Below are 13964 nucleotides of genomic sequence, written 5' to 3' on the forward strand. Positions count from 1 at the left end.
AAGCAGCAATTGTGTTCAGTTCATTTTAGATTCAGGAAAGCGCCATAGGAATGTGTTATACACGTGTATTCTGACTGTTCTGTGATTATCACAATCCAACCTGGATTTCTTGAACTTCCTTCCTAATACCTCCCTTGCGGCCTAAGCTTTTCAACTTTATACTTTGTTATTCTAATATTGTTGGTATTGATTCAGGTGACACTGAGAAAAAAGAAATCATAATTCTAAGTCATATTTCTCCGTTGTTAAATCTGGTGACTTAAATCAAGTATTAATCAGCTGTGTTTTCTGTCCTTCAGCAGTTATTGCTGTAAGCTGCAGCAACTGTTCCTATTTGTTTTAGATGATCAGAAAAAGACCCCACCATTTCACAATTTTATTTATCAGAGTATCTCATAAACTGCTTTTTTAAAGCAAGTTAAGTTTCTTTGTGACTAATAATGTCTTTCTCTTTCAAATTCCTTTGGAATAAGTTAATTAAATTTTAAAGGTAAAATGTTATGCTTAAATAACTGCCTAAATCCTTCTTTGGGGGTTAGGAGTGGAGAGCTGTTACCCAAAGTACCACGGGTAAAAAACCTGCCTGGCAATCAAGACACTCCAAAAATCTAGTACATGGCTTCCCCATCTCCCCATCCCATTACACATTTAGTTGTTAATATGCATCTAAATAGATCCATTCTTGCTCTGATACACCATTATTCCTTCTACTTTCAGTATCATCACCTCTAACTCTTCCCTTTGTCCAAAAAGCCCCCCTTTTCCACCTTCTACCCAAATCCTGCTCAACCTTCAGAACCCAATTTAAATCCCATCTCCTAAGTAAAGCCTTTTTTTTTTCCTCACAGTTCTTGGTTTAATTAGCGTCCCTCAACCCCAAAATTCACTATCCCACAGCTTCTTCTTACCCAGCCTGTCTTTGAAACCCTTAACAATGGATGAGGGACTTCCCTGGTGGAGCAATGGTTAAGAATCCGCCTGCCAATGCAGGGGACACGGGTTGAAACCCTAGTCCAGGAAGATCCCACATGCCGCGGAGCAACTAAGCCCGTGTGCCACAACTACTGAGCCTGCGCTCTAGAGCCCGCAAGCCACAACAACTGAACCCGTGTGCCACAACTACTGAAGCCCGGGTGCCTAGAGCCTGTGCTCTGCAACAAGAGAAGCCACCGCAATGAGAAGCCCACGCACCGCAACAAAGACCCAAAGCAGCCAAAAATAAATAAATAAAGTAAGTTAAAAAAAAAAAAAATGGGTGAGTAACATAACAGACCCATGTTGAAGATGATTTCTTTGGTCTAAAGGAAAAAAAAAAAGGAACACATTTCACTACTCTAGCCATCCCTTAAATCTTCCTATTTCTCATGTTTACATGGGGTTTGCAGCCCACCCAGATCATGGATTGAGAAATACTGAAATCCATTTTTGAATAAATGATCCCTTCTGCCCTGATGTGGATGGTTTGATTCAGTTGCAAGTTAACGTTTCTAAATTGCGCAAGTCACAGCTGCTGCTTTAAAAAAAAAAAAAATTCATTCACAATTAGATCATGCATTCACTCGTGAGAGGCAATCATGAGGAATGGATTTTTAAGTCAGTCTTCCTCCCTTGTCTTTAGTTCACGAACAGTTTGGTATCTGGTTAGAGTTTTTCATTTTCTCTTCTTCATACAATATAATGCAACTGCATTACTCACTTAAAATTCACTTTAAGCATGACAGAATGTTTAACACATGGAAGATTTTAATTGGAGACAAAATAATATTCCGCTGACTTTCTCAACAAATCTCTGTCTCAGGATTGATGGCTTTAGGAACAATCTGAATTTATCATCTTTTCCACATCTTACTTTTAGAAAATAATAACAAATAATTTTATATCATCTTATGCACTCCATATAATAATTTTTGGTTAATCCATTTAGTTGATAAGATTTACCAGTACACATGAAGGGAGATGAGATACAAACAAAGGAACAAAACAGAGTCCTTCTCTTTTAATGAGATGTTGCCTTCAGCTTTTAACTAGGGCATTCTGGAGAGCACACTTGCTTACAGACCATCTCTTCCAAAAGCTTCTCGAAGAAATAAACAAAGCCAAATTATATAATTCATTTTTCACAAGTTAATTCCCCAAATTCATTCACATTAAGAGATGGCTGACATTTTGATCAGTAAGTCAAAGACAACTGAAAATGGTAATGATCCAGGACACCTTTTCCCTGAATTAAACTGCTTTGCAGAAAGGTTCTTTGAAATCTTACCTAACTGGAAAGAGAAGGCAAAAGATTTATATAGGAGTAAGTGACTAAATATTTGGAAATTACCAAAAATCAACTGAAAGAAACTACTGGGAACAATAAGAAAATGCAGAGAAACCTGTCAAAAACTAAAAATCCTAATAACAGCAGTTAACATTTGTTGAGAACTACCATGTGCAAATTCCTTTTAAATATCATCTCATTTAAACTTTAAACAATTCTTATTAAGCAGTTACAACTATTAAAGATGACAAAGTTGGAGCAAGTGACCCAAAGACACACACTATGCTCTACTGTTTATTAAAATTCATATGTAGACTAAAACAGCTTTCAATATTAAAACAGACAAAAAAGATAATTGAGTAAAAAGTACAATCAAAATATCAAGAAAAGGAAGCATAGACTATCAGGGAGTAAATATTAATAAGAAATCCATACTACCTACTTGAGGAAAACTAGAAAATACAAGTAAGAAACAGAGAAGAAAACAAATAATTGGAAAGATAACTTAGTTTTGAACAGAAAGATTTCAATATTTTTAATTCTTCCTAAGTTAATTTCCAAATTCATTGCCACACTAATCAAAATCTCAGTAGGAAATGGTTCCTATTTTGAAAAAAATATTCTAATGTTCACTGGAAGACTAAATGTATGATAAATGTATTATCATGCTTCAGTAATTAGAAGAGTGGTACTCACACAGGTAGAGAAAGACAAATCAATGTAATATCATCACCAAGATATAGGCCCGAGTATGTATTGAAAATTAATTTATGATAATGGTGGCACTTCAAAGCAGGGGGAAAAAATGGATTACTCAATAAATGCTACTGAGGCAACTGAAAAGCAGTCTGAAAGAAAGGAAAAGATGGGCTCCCTCCTCAAACCTTATACTAAAATAAATTTCAGATAATTAAAAAATGAAACTATCAGAAGAAAATAAGAGTGAATATTTTTCTCATATAGTATAGGGAAAACTTTTATAAACAAGATCCCAACACCAGAAACCATAATAGGAATGATAGATATGATTCCCTGAAAATGAAAAAAAATTTGTACATAAAATACATTATATAGGACTTCCCTGGTGGCGCAGTGGTTAAGAATCCTCCTGCCAATGCAGGGGACATGGGTTCGAGCCCTGGTCCGGGAAGATCCCACATGCCGCGGAGCAACTAAGCCCGTGCGCCACAACTACTGAGCCTGTGCTCTAGAGCCCGCGAGTCACAACTACTGAAGCCCACGCACCTAGGGCCCGTGCTCTGCAACAAGAGAAACCACTGCAATGAGAAGCCCGCGCACGCAACAAAGAGTAGCCCCGCTCGCCGCAACTAGAGAAAGCCCGCGTGCAGCAACAAAGACCCAACACAGCCAAAAATAAATAAATAAAAAATAAATTTCAAAACAAAACTAAACTACATTAAGAAAACATTATATATATTTGAAGGCAAGATGACAAATTGGAAAAAATTATTCTCTATACAAATATGGAAAGCAAAGATTGCTGTCCCTAGAAAAACAATTAGCTCTTAAAATAATAAGAAAAAGTACTACCCCAATGGAAAAATTGGCAAAGGTTAGGAACAGACTAGTCACACACACATACACACACATAGAAGCAAATGACCAATAAGCAGCTGAAAATAAGTTCAACCTCAGTAGAAATCAAGGTAATACAAATAAAAACTAAATATTTTCATCACATCAAAGAAAAAGAATATCCAGAAATTGCAATGGTATGAGGCTCCCATACAATTAACTTGGTACAATCTTTCTGGAGAACAATTTGGGTATTTCCGTTAAAATACAATTTCACGTTGACTTAAAAATTTTATTCTGAGAGATGAAACATATATAAACATATATGGATGCATATTACAGCCTTGATTTTAATAGCAAGAAAAGCAAAAAGAATCTAACTGTCCACGATCAGGGAATTAGCTAAATAAATCATGATGCATCACAACTGTGATTTTAAAATGATTTATTGGCTTTAAAAAATATGCTTGGCATTTTTGACGAAAACGCAGATCTCTAGCTATTATATACAATGAAAGTTACGCCCAAACAAGTAGGTGGGAGGATAATGGAGTAAAAAAGAAAAAAACAGAAGCAGAATTTAATGGATTTGAAAGGAAAAAGAAAAACAAAATACAAGAAACACTCAGTACTAAACTTTGGGGAGGAAAAGTAGAAATAATAGATTAAATGGAGGCGACTGCAAGAATATAAATTGCCAGAATTAATCCAAGAGACGTAAAAAAGTTGGTATATAAGAAATTGTAAAGTCATCAAATATCTATCTTCCTAAAGGATACTTTGGGGGCAAGTGCTATTGAATCTTCATGGAACAGATAATCCCTTAGTCACTACCAGAGCCCTCATATCCAAACATGACAAAAGTAATGCAAAAATTTTTTTTAATTAATTAATTTATTTATTTATGGCTGCGTGGGGTCTTCTCATTGCGGCGGCTTCTCTTGTTGTGGAGCACAGGCTCTAGGCGCATGGCCTTCAGTAGCTGTGGCTCGAAGGCTCTAGAGCGCAGGCTCAGTAGTTTTGGCACACGGGCTTAGTTGCTCCACGGCATGTGGGATCCTCCCAGACCAGGGCTCGAACCCGTGTCTCCTGCATTGGCAGGGGGATTCTTAACCACTGCGCCACCAGGGAAGCCCAGTAATGCAAGTTTTTAAAACTCTAAACCAATCTCATTTATGAATATGAATACAAAATTCCTAAAAACACTGGCAAATCAAATTAAGGTGAAATAGGATGTACTTTACGGCTGTCCAACATTAGGTAATACATCAAAATAATATATTACACTAACAGGCCAAATCAGAAAAATCATAGGACATCCAGAAGTGTGAAAAAAGCCTTTGGAAACTTTCAAGATAGTCCTGCTACTTCAAAAAATAATCAGTCAACTAGTAATAAAAAGAAACTTATTTAACATGATGAAAAGACGTATAAGAAAACAATAGCAAACATCCTACTTAAAGATGACAGCAGAACGAAGTTTAGTTGTGGGAACACTAGTTCCTTAGGAAAATTTTTAGAAGTTAAGGGTGGAGTAGGGAGAAATTTTATGGTCAAGGTCATTTTAAAAACTTGAGATTTAATTCTAAAAAGTTTCTCAGAAACTTTAATATGCTCATGTGCACAGTACATTATAAATTTTAAAAAGCAGGTATAGGACATAGATAATCTCATTTGTGTTACAGGACATAGATGACCTCATTGGGTATATGTGTGTACGATTGGAATCTGAAATTAAACAGACTGTGTACTAGATAGACAGGTCTTAAAGAATCATAAACACAGTATGGTGGTTTTAAAATATGTCCCCCAATTCTTTGACATGCTTCCCTTCAAACAGTGGATCCTAATTCCACTCCCCTTCAGTGTGGACCACACCAGAAAACAATGAAGCTGGTTGCTTATATGGGGATTGAGGGGTAGGAATAGAATGGAAAGGATGCTGGAGGGGATGGAACTTTTCTGAGTGTACCTTTTTGTGTAGTTTTGACTTTGGGAAGCACGTTAATGTTACTGACGTTTGAAAAATAAAATTAACAAGGATGAGGAGGGAGGAGTAAAACTGAAAGCAAACCAGAACAAATCAACCCTAAGTGTATTTGAAATGAATAATATAAGCACACTACAAACATCAAAAAAGATGGAAGAAGAGGAGGAGAAGGAGGAAGATTTATATAATTTATGATCACGGAATTCTTGGTTGGAGGGAGGGAAGCGGCAGAGAACTGTAAACAACCTTAAACTCTTTTATTAGGAGTGATTTGTAAGGCTATGGCAAAACAATTCTGAAACTATTTCAGATACATTACAGATTTTAGCAAATTAGTAAGTACACTGAAGTCATTAGGAGCTAGGGTTCTCACCATGGAAGAAGAGAGATACAAATAGGAAATGGGAGAAGACAAAGAAAAACTCCATGGGGATGGATTAGAATTGGGATTTGGTATGGACTCAGGATTTCTGTATGTATGCTTGAAGAGGCTCCCATTGCTGATTCAGACAATTTGAGCACCAAAATAATTTTTAAAATAGGAATGAATTATGAACCATTGACAAAAAAATGGAAATCTATGAGTTCACACCAATAATAAATGGATAAAGAAAGAAAAGAGAAAAATAAAAGAAGGGTTCTTGCTTACATGAGAAGGTGAAGTACTGATGGGTCAGTATCGGGGAAAAATCATCGTTTTGCAGCCTCCACAGTAAAGGATGATCCGTGAATGCTAAATCTAGGGGGGAATATTTCGATAAGGAGAAAGATATTTATATAGAACTAAAATGTCTTCCTACATATTGCCTATTAGTAGGAAGGGGAAAAGACAGTATACAGAAATCAGCTAACACCTTGACTGGATGATCAAAATTAACATCCAAAGTAAGGTGCAGATGGATATCACATGCCTCCAGGTGTGAGACCCTGAGGACACACCAGTTATGAAATATTCCAGCAGGGAACAGAACATGTAACCTGAATGTACACAAGAAGAAACATCACACAGACATAATGTGAGGGATAGTCCATTGGGGGGAAAGAAACGCCTATTATTAAAAATGTCATTGTCATAAAATATAGAAGTTGAAGAACTGTTCCAGATTAAAGGAGACTAAAAAGACATGAGAACTAAATGCAATGTGTGATTCTAGGCTTGGTTTTGCACTGGTGGGGAAAAATGCCATATGAAGATGTTACTGGATCAACTGACAAAATCAGAAAACAGACCGTAGATTAGATAAAAACTATTATATCAATGTTAAATACGCTAAGTTGATAACTGCACTGGGGTGATGTAAGAGAATATCTTTATTCTTAGGAAATATACACTATCTTATATGTATCTTACTCTCAAATAGTTCAGAAAGAGAGAGAGAGAGAGTGTGTGAGAGAGAGAGAAAGAGAGAGAGTGATTGTTGTGTGTATCTATATTTATCTATCCATCTATTTATAGATAGATAGACAGACAGACAGGCAGGAGAAATAACAAAGCAAATGGTAAAGGCTATTTAAATATTCTTTGTACTATTCTTACAACTTTTCTATAAATTTAAATTATTTCCAAATAAAAAGTTTTAAAATGTATTGTCTTGCTTCTACACATACAAGAAAAGCCTTCTTTTAGATATTTATACATTCTCCCTACAGGTTTTATATATTTTTTTAGGTTATTGCTGTTTTCTAGATATTTTCTCACTAGATAGTGAAAATGTAAACTTCAATATTTGGGGGCTCTATATGAATTATTAAAAACAACAAATGAATGAGGCTTAGATACAAACTCAGGGCATAAAAAGATAGAGGTATATTAATGTGAAGCAATAATCCACCACTAGTGGATGCCACTACTAAAGGGACAAAGCAAAAATGTTATTTAAAGTAGCAGTTCACCCAGAAAAAAAAGTATAATATATGCTTAAACATTTTACCTAACTTAATTCTTATAAATACACATTCACCCAAGTATTTTTCGAAATAGAGTGAAGTAATTTTCTTTGAAGAAGATCCAGAATTCAGTCTTTTTTCCCCCACATTACCCATAACCATATAGCATCATCTACAAATTCCAGTATTGAGTTTCACAAGGGGAAGATTTAAAGACACTTGGGCAAAAGTCTTCTAAATTGGTACATTCTTTAGAGCTGTCTCTCTCACACCAGAGCCAACAGGGGGAAAAAAGTTTAGAACATGCCCGTGTCATATCTTTCCAATGTGTTTAACTTACTTTTCATAAAACAACCACACTCTATCTTTATGCACTTATATTTTACCAGTTTATTGTTACTCCTTTATATTGTATTATTACAAACACAAGTATGATTAGCAAAAATATGCAGCTCGACCAATAAAAGCAGAGGGCATGGGCATCCTAGAGGGTAGCTGAGCACTGCCAGTCAGAACGTTCTCAGAAGCAACAGACAGTATCTATCTATTGGTCCCACGCTACTACTAGGTAGAGTTCGGTTATGAGAGTGTCTGGTAAATATCCAACTGGACTCACCTCTACCAGGTAATTAAAATACTCCTCTCAAACAAGTGAACTAAGCACTTCATAAATAGCTCTTAGTTTGTCAGAAATGTACAGGGATTAAAGTGACATTTGACCAAGTTTATAGACAAGTGGGTTCAATTTAAGACCCTCCCTGTTTTCTTTATAGACCAGCAATATGAGAGAGCAGAAATGTCTGGTGCTAGATAACATACAATAGTTTGAAATTCATACCCCAACTAGCCAAGTCTTAAAGTAGTTCATTAAAAATAAATATACAAATCAAAAATGAATAACAAGAACATAGAACAAGAGGAGAGTTAAAACTCTGACCTTGATACTCTCTTACAAAACAAATCCAAGCATCCATACTTTCGACATGTATACTACTTCCAAATGCAGGCATTTATCTCTTTGCAGAATCCATAAAAGAGGCTTTAATTTTCCAACAGGGTTTTCAGAAAACGTGTTACTTGCATACATGGTCATATTCTAAAGCATACCCAAGCACGGCTGAAATCTGGTTAGCCCTACAAAGTTTCAAACCTTTAAAAATAAGTTATTTGGTCTTCTAATTTGGGATCACAATTGTGTCTCCATTAGAAATGTGTCAATAAAATAATGATCACTGTCAGAGTAACTGGAGCTAACTTCTATCACACCCACCTCTTCTCCATCTTCAAGGACCCAAAGGAACAAAAGTGTCCAAACGCTCCAGCAGCTGATCTGAAACACTACATATTATGCATATCTGATATGTGATGACAACAAGACATGCAACTTAATGCACTGCCTTGTTATGAAGAGCCGACAGACAGAATTTGATTAATTTACCCAAGCTTTCCATATAACAGGGTCTCCGAGAGCAAAACAAATAGAAACCCATTTTGTGTGACCCCAAGCCTCATCTGGCTGCTTCTATACTGTGATTTTAAATGTATTATTCTTGCTATATTTTATTTCTCCAACCAATGAAAAACTGGTGCTCTTCTGTCCACATTATTTCATGCATGGAGAATTTTAATTATATTAAATAATACTTGACAACCTAAGATAACATCGAAATAAACTATTTTTAAATCAGACATCAGAAAATATATCTAGGACTTCCCTGGAGGTGCAGTGGTTAAGAATCCGCCTGCTAGTTCAGGGGACATGGGTTCGAGCCCTGGTCCGGAAAGATCCCACATGCCGCAGAGCAACTAAGCCGGTACGCCACAACTACTGAGCCTGTACTCTAGAGCCCGCGAGCCACAACTACTGAGCCCGCGTGCCACAGCTACTGAAGCCCACACACCTAGAGCCTGTGCTCCACAACAAGAGAAGCCACCAGTGAGAAGCCCACACACCGCAACGAAGAGTAGCACCGCAACGAAGAGTAGCCCCTGCTCGCCGCAACTAGAGAAAGCCCGTGCACAGCAACAAAGACCCAACGCAGCCAAAAATAAATAAATAAATAAATAAATTTTTAAAAGAAAATATATCTAACAATACAACAAAATTCCAGTTCACCTCAAAGAGGTTGTCATAAAATCCACAGCTGATATAAACTGGTGTCCTTCTAATGTCATTAGTTGAGCTAATATTTTGCAATATAAAGTCAGATGCTATGAGATTCCTATCTTAATATAGACACTCTATTTAGTCCTCAAATTTCTCTCTCTATATGTATGTATATGTAGTGTATTTGTGTACATACACACAAATATATATATAATATACATAAACAAATATGTATACAAATATATATAAACTAAACATATAAATAAAAATTATATTTTATATATATTTATATATATATATAAAAAGGGAATACTAATGCTATAAACCCCTCATACTGAATTACACAGAATCATTTTTAATCACATCTAAAGCACTAGGAGAAAAATAATGAAGATAATGGCCTCTGAGAGTCACCACACATTTCTGAGTTGTAGACATCCATCCTCACTCTGAGGCAGCCTCTTTAATAGCCTGCGGTGACTATGAATCTATATGACAAAAGATCATTTTAAAGAGTCATTCTTAAAAATGAGAGCTTCACAGCTGCATAATAGCACAAGGAAATCAGCTTTGTGACCACCTAGAGGGGTGGGATAGGGAGGGTGGGAGGGAGACGCAAGAGGAAGGGGATATGGGGATATATGTATACGTATAGCTGATTCACTTTGTTATAAAGCAGAAACTAACACACCATTGTAAAGCAATTATACTCCAATAAAGATGTTAAAAAAAAGAGAACTTCAATGATTTATAAAGCAAATCATATAACAGTTGCACTATGCCAACAAAAATGGGTTGACTTGTTAAAAAAAATAATAATAAAATAAAATATTTTTTAAAAACAACCTACCTTCTCTCATCCAGTAAAACTACTGGGGTCACTTAAGAGTATTTCTTGCATATCCACAATATACAGAGTATTTTAAGAGGTTAAAAAAATTAAATCAGTTGGATTTCTCACCATTCTTTGCAACATTACCTATAATTCTCTTTTAAAAGAAACTGCTTTGGATGAAGGTAGTAGTCAAAAGATACAAACTTCCAGTTATAAGACTTAAAAAAAAGTACTAGGGATGTAATGCAGGGGACACAGGTTCGAGCCCTGGTCCACGAAGATCCCACATGCTGCGGAGCAACTAAGCCCGTGCACCACAACTACTGAGCCTGCGCTCTAGAGCCCGTGAGCCACAACTACTGAGCCCGCATGCCACAACTACTGAAGCTCGCGAGCCACAACTACTGAAGCCCACACGCCTACAGTCCGTGCTCCACAACAAGAGAAGCCACCACAGTGAGAAACCCACACACTGCAACGAAGAGTAATCCCTGCTCGCCGCAACTAGAGAAAGCCCATATGCAGCAACAAAGACCCAACGCAGTCAAAAGTAAATAAATAAATAAATAAATTTATTTTTTTAAAAAAAGTAAATCTTAAGAGTTCTCATCACAAGGAAAAAACATTTTTCTATTTCTTTAATTCTGTATCTATGTGAGATGATGGACATTCACTAAACTTACTGTGATAATCATTTCATGATGTATGTAAGTCAAATCATTACGCTGTACACCTTAAACTTACACTGTGCTATATCTCAATTATATCTCAAGAAAACTGGAAGAGAAAAAAAAGACAGAAACTGCTTTGGGGACTGGTGTTTCTAGAGATCCTTGTAAGAAGTAAATGATTAACAATTTGACAGGGCTTCCCTGGTGGTACAGTGGTTAGGAATCTGCCTGCTAATGCAGGGGACACGGGTTCGAGCCCTGGTCCGGGAAGATCCCACATGCCACAGAGCAACTAAGCCCATGCGCCACAACTACCGAGCCTGCACTCTAGAGCCCGCGAGCCACAACTAGTGAGCCTGCGTGCCACAACTACTGAAGCCCGCGCGCCTAGAGCCCGTGCTCAGCAACAAGAGAAGCCACCGCAGTGAGAAGCCCGTGCACCACAACAAAGAGTAGCCCCTGCTCACCGCAACTACAGAAAGCCTGTGTGCAGCAACGAAGACCCAATGCGGCCAAAATAAATAAATAAAATAAATTTATTTAAAAAAAATTGACAAAATACACATTTATTCAGTTTGGAATAACTTCCATTACAGGTTTTTAAAGAGACAATATATTACCTACCCTAATAAGTCATTAGTTTTATTATACAAAAAGAAGTACTTTGAGTAAATTATCAGAAAAATTTATCTAAAGTAACAAGCTTTAAAATGTTATGTCTAAATACGTAACTGAAATTATTTTGTTAATTCAAGTTGCTATCAGTTAATACATTTTAAGCTGATGACACAAAATATCTCTGAGCTACATTTCTTAAGAACTGTTCCCAGTCTTCCCTGGTGGCGCAGTAGTTGAGAATTCGCCTGCCAATGCAGGGGACACGGGTTCAAGCCTTGGTCCGGGAGGATCCCACATGCCACGGAGCAACTAAGCCCGTGCGCCATAACTACTGAGCCTGCGCTCTGGAGCCTGTGAGCCACAACTACTGAGCCCGCATGCTGCGACTACTGAAGCCCGCACGCCTAGAGCCCGTGCTCCCAACAAGAGAAGCCCGCGCACTGCAACGAAGACCCAATGCAGACAAAAATAAATAAATTCATTAAAAAAAAGAACTGTTCTCAACTCTCCTTCAACTCCACATAATACAATTCCTTTGGAGGTAATTTAGATGGATAATGATTCTCTTGCTCTTTTTATTTCAAATAAAGAAATCTGTGAGCTCCTTCGTAAGCCACTGATAAGGCTGTGTTTTGTATCCCCAGCACCCGGCACTTAATAGGTAATATCCAGTATATGTCTGATGAATGAATGAATGAATGGATTGATGTACAATGAACCAATGATAATTTCTTCATTTATATAAAGATGCTCTTTATATAAATGCAATCCTCTGCTCTTGTGCAACCCTTCATCATTAAATCTCATACCTTTTAAAAGGGACAAAAGTAAATGTACACACTGTGGGCTCCTCAGAACATATCTGAATAACAAGTTATCCTCAAATGGAAGAGGTTAAAAAAACGACATTAAAAAGAGAAATTCATCCCACCCTCCAGTTCATTTCAGTAAACAATGTTGATATACGATGAATATGCATGATCACCACTCTGAAGGCATCCATAGTCCAGTGGAGGGGACATAAACATAAACAAATAATAATACTGATACATGCATGTGGTCACTGTACCCTCGGTTCCTGCTACTCCTCCTCTCCCCTAAAGCTTTGGGTCAGGTTAATCCATTCATGTAGCGCAATTGGCGTGACTGCGAAGGGTCTCGGCAACCGACACCCTGCTTTCAGCCCAAGCATTGGCCAAAAATGCCAGGCAAACCACTTCCACTCTCTCCTGTCTGCTATCCTTCTCCTCAGCCTTGCTGAACCCACCAAGAGCCTGTCCTCCAACACTGTGGCTTCGCTTGATATTCTGAACGTAAGTGGCTTCCCTTAAAGCCCCTGCGTTATTGGCTTCTAACAGCACTGTTCTCCAACAAGGGCTGCAACTTTCCTCCACTTCACTCTTATAATCAGCTAATAACAGAAGACCAGAAGCTGTGCTCTTAATCATTCAAACTAAATGAATGTTTACACTCATTGCTGATTCACAGCCTTTCTGGCCCAACTGTTGACTCTGCCAAAGAGGCGCCTCCGTGGTCCAGCTGCTTGCCAGCCACACAGCTGGCACCACTGGGCATCTTCCTAACCCATTCCCCTGACAGCCTAAAACAAACACGCCCTGGAGTGGGGCACTAATGCATCAACCACAGAGACCTGACATTTCTAACACTCGCCCCCATCTCCCCTTTCCATAAACAAAGTGATAAACTCCTATTCACATGAAGAAAGAACAGCTTCCAAGCCGTTCTTACATTATGTATTCTTCCCCCATCACCTCGAAAATGTCAAGTGATTTGATGTTTTCCTCCTTAGTTAATATATGGAGGAGACCTCAGTAAAATGACTACCGGGTTAGATTCTGGAACCAAAACCATGATTTTATAAACCTTTCTCTATTTTCTTTAACTAAGCAGATAACAAACAGCCAACAACACAATAAGACAGTGTGAAAATGACTACAGGACTTGAACAACATAACTTGTCTGGAAAAAAAGTATAAAATTAGTCTGAAATTGACTGTTACAAGCATCTTGACTTTCACAGTAAGTTTTATAGGAAC

General features: G+C 37.3%; 1 protein-coding gene across 4 annotated transcripts in view; it reads right to left on the bottom strand.

The window, feature by feature from the left end:
- Positions 1–13964, bottom strand: part of CDK14 (cyclin dependent kinase 14) — a 567195-nt gene that overhangs the window by 479328 nt on the left and 73903 nt on the right. The window contains exon 2 of one of the 4 annotated variants that reach the window (XM_068549143.1): positions 6439–6528. The exons of the other annotated variants lie outside the window; for them this stretch is intronic. The gene's annotated coding sequence lies outside the window, so the exon portion shown is untranslated. The remainder of the gene's footprint in view (positions 1–6438; positions 6529–13964) is intronic. 4 annotated transcript variants of the gene reach the window in all.

Source organism: Eschrichtius robustus, chromosome 8, assembly GCF_028021215.1.
Source record: "Eschrichtius robustus isolate mEscRob2 chromosome 8, mEscRob2.pri, whole genome shotgun sequence".
NCBI classification, from domain to species: domain Eukaryota; kingdom Metazoa; phylum Chordata; class Mammalia; order Artiodactyla; family Eschrichtiidae; genus Eschrichtius; species Eschrichtius robustus.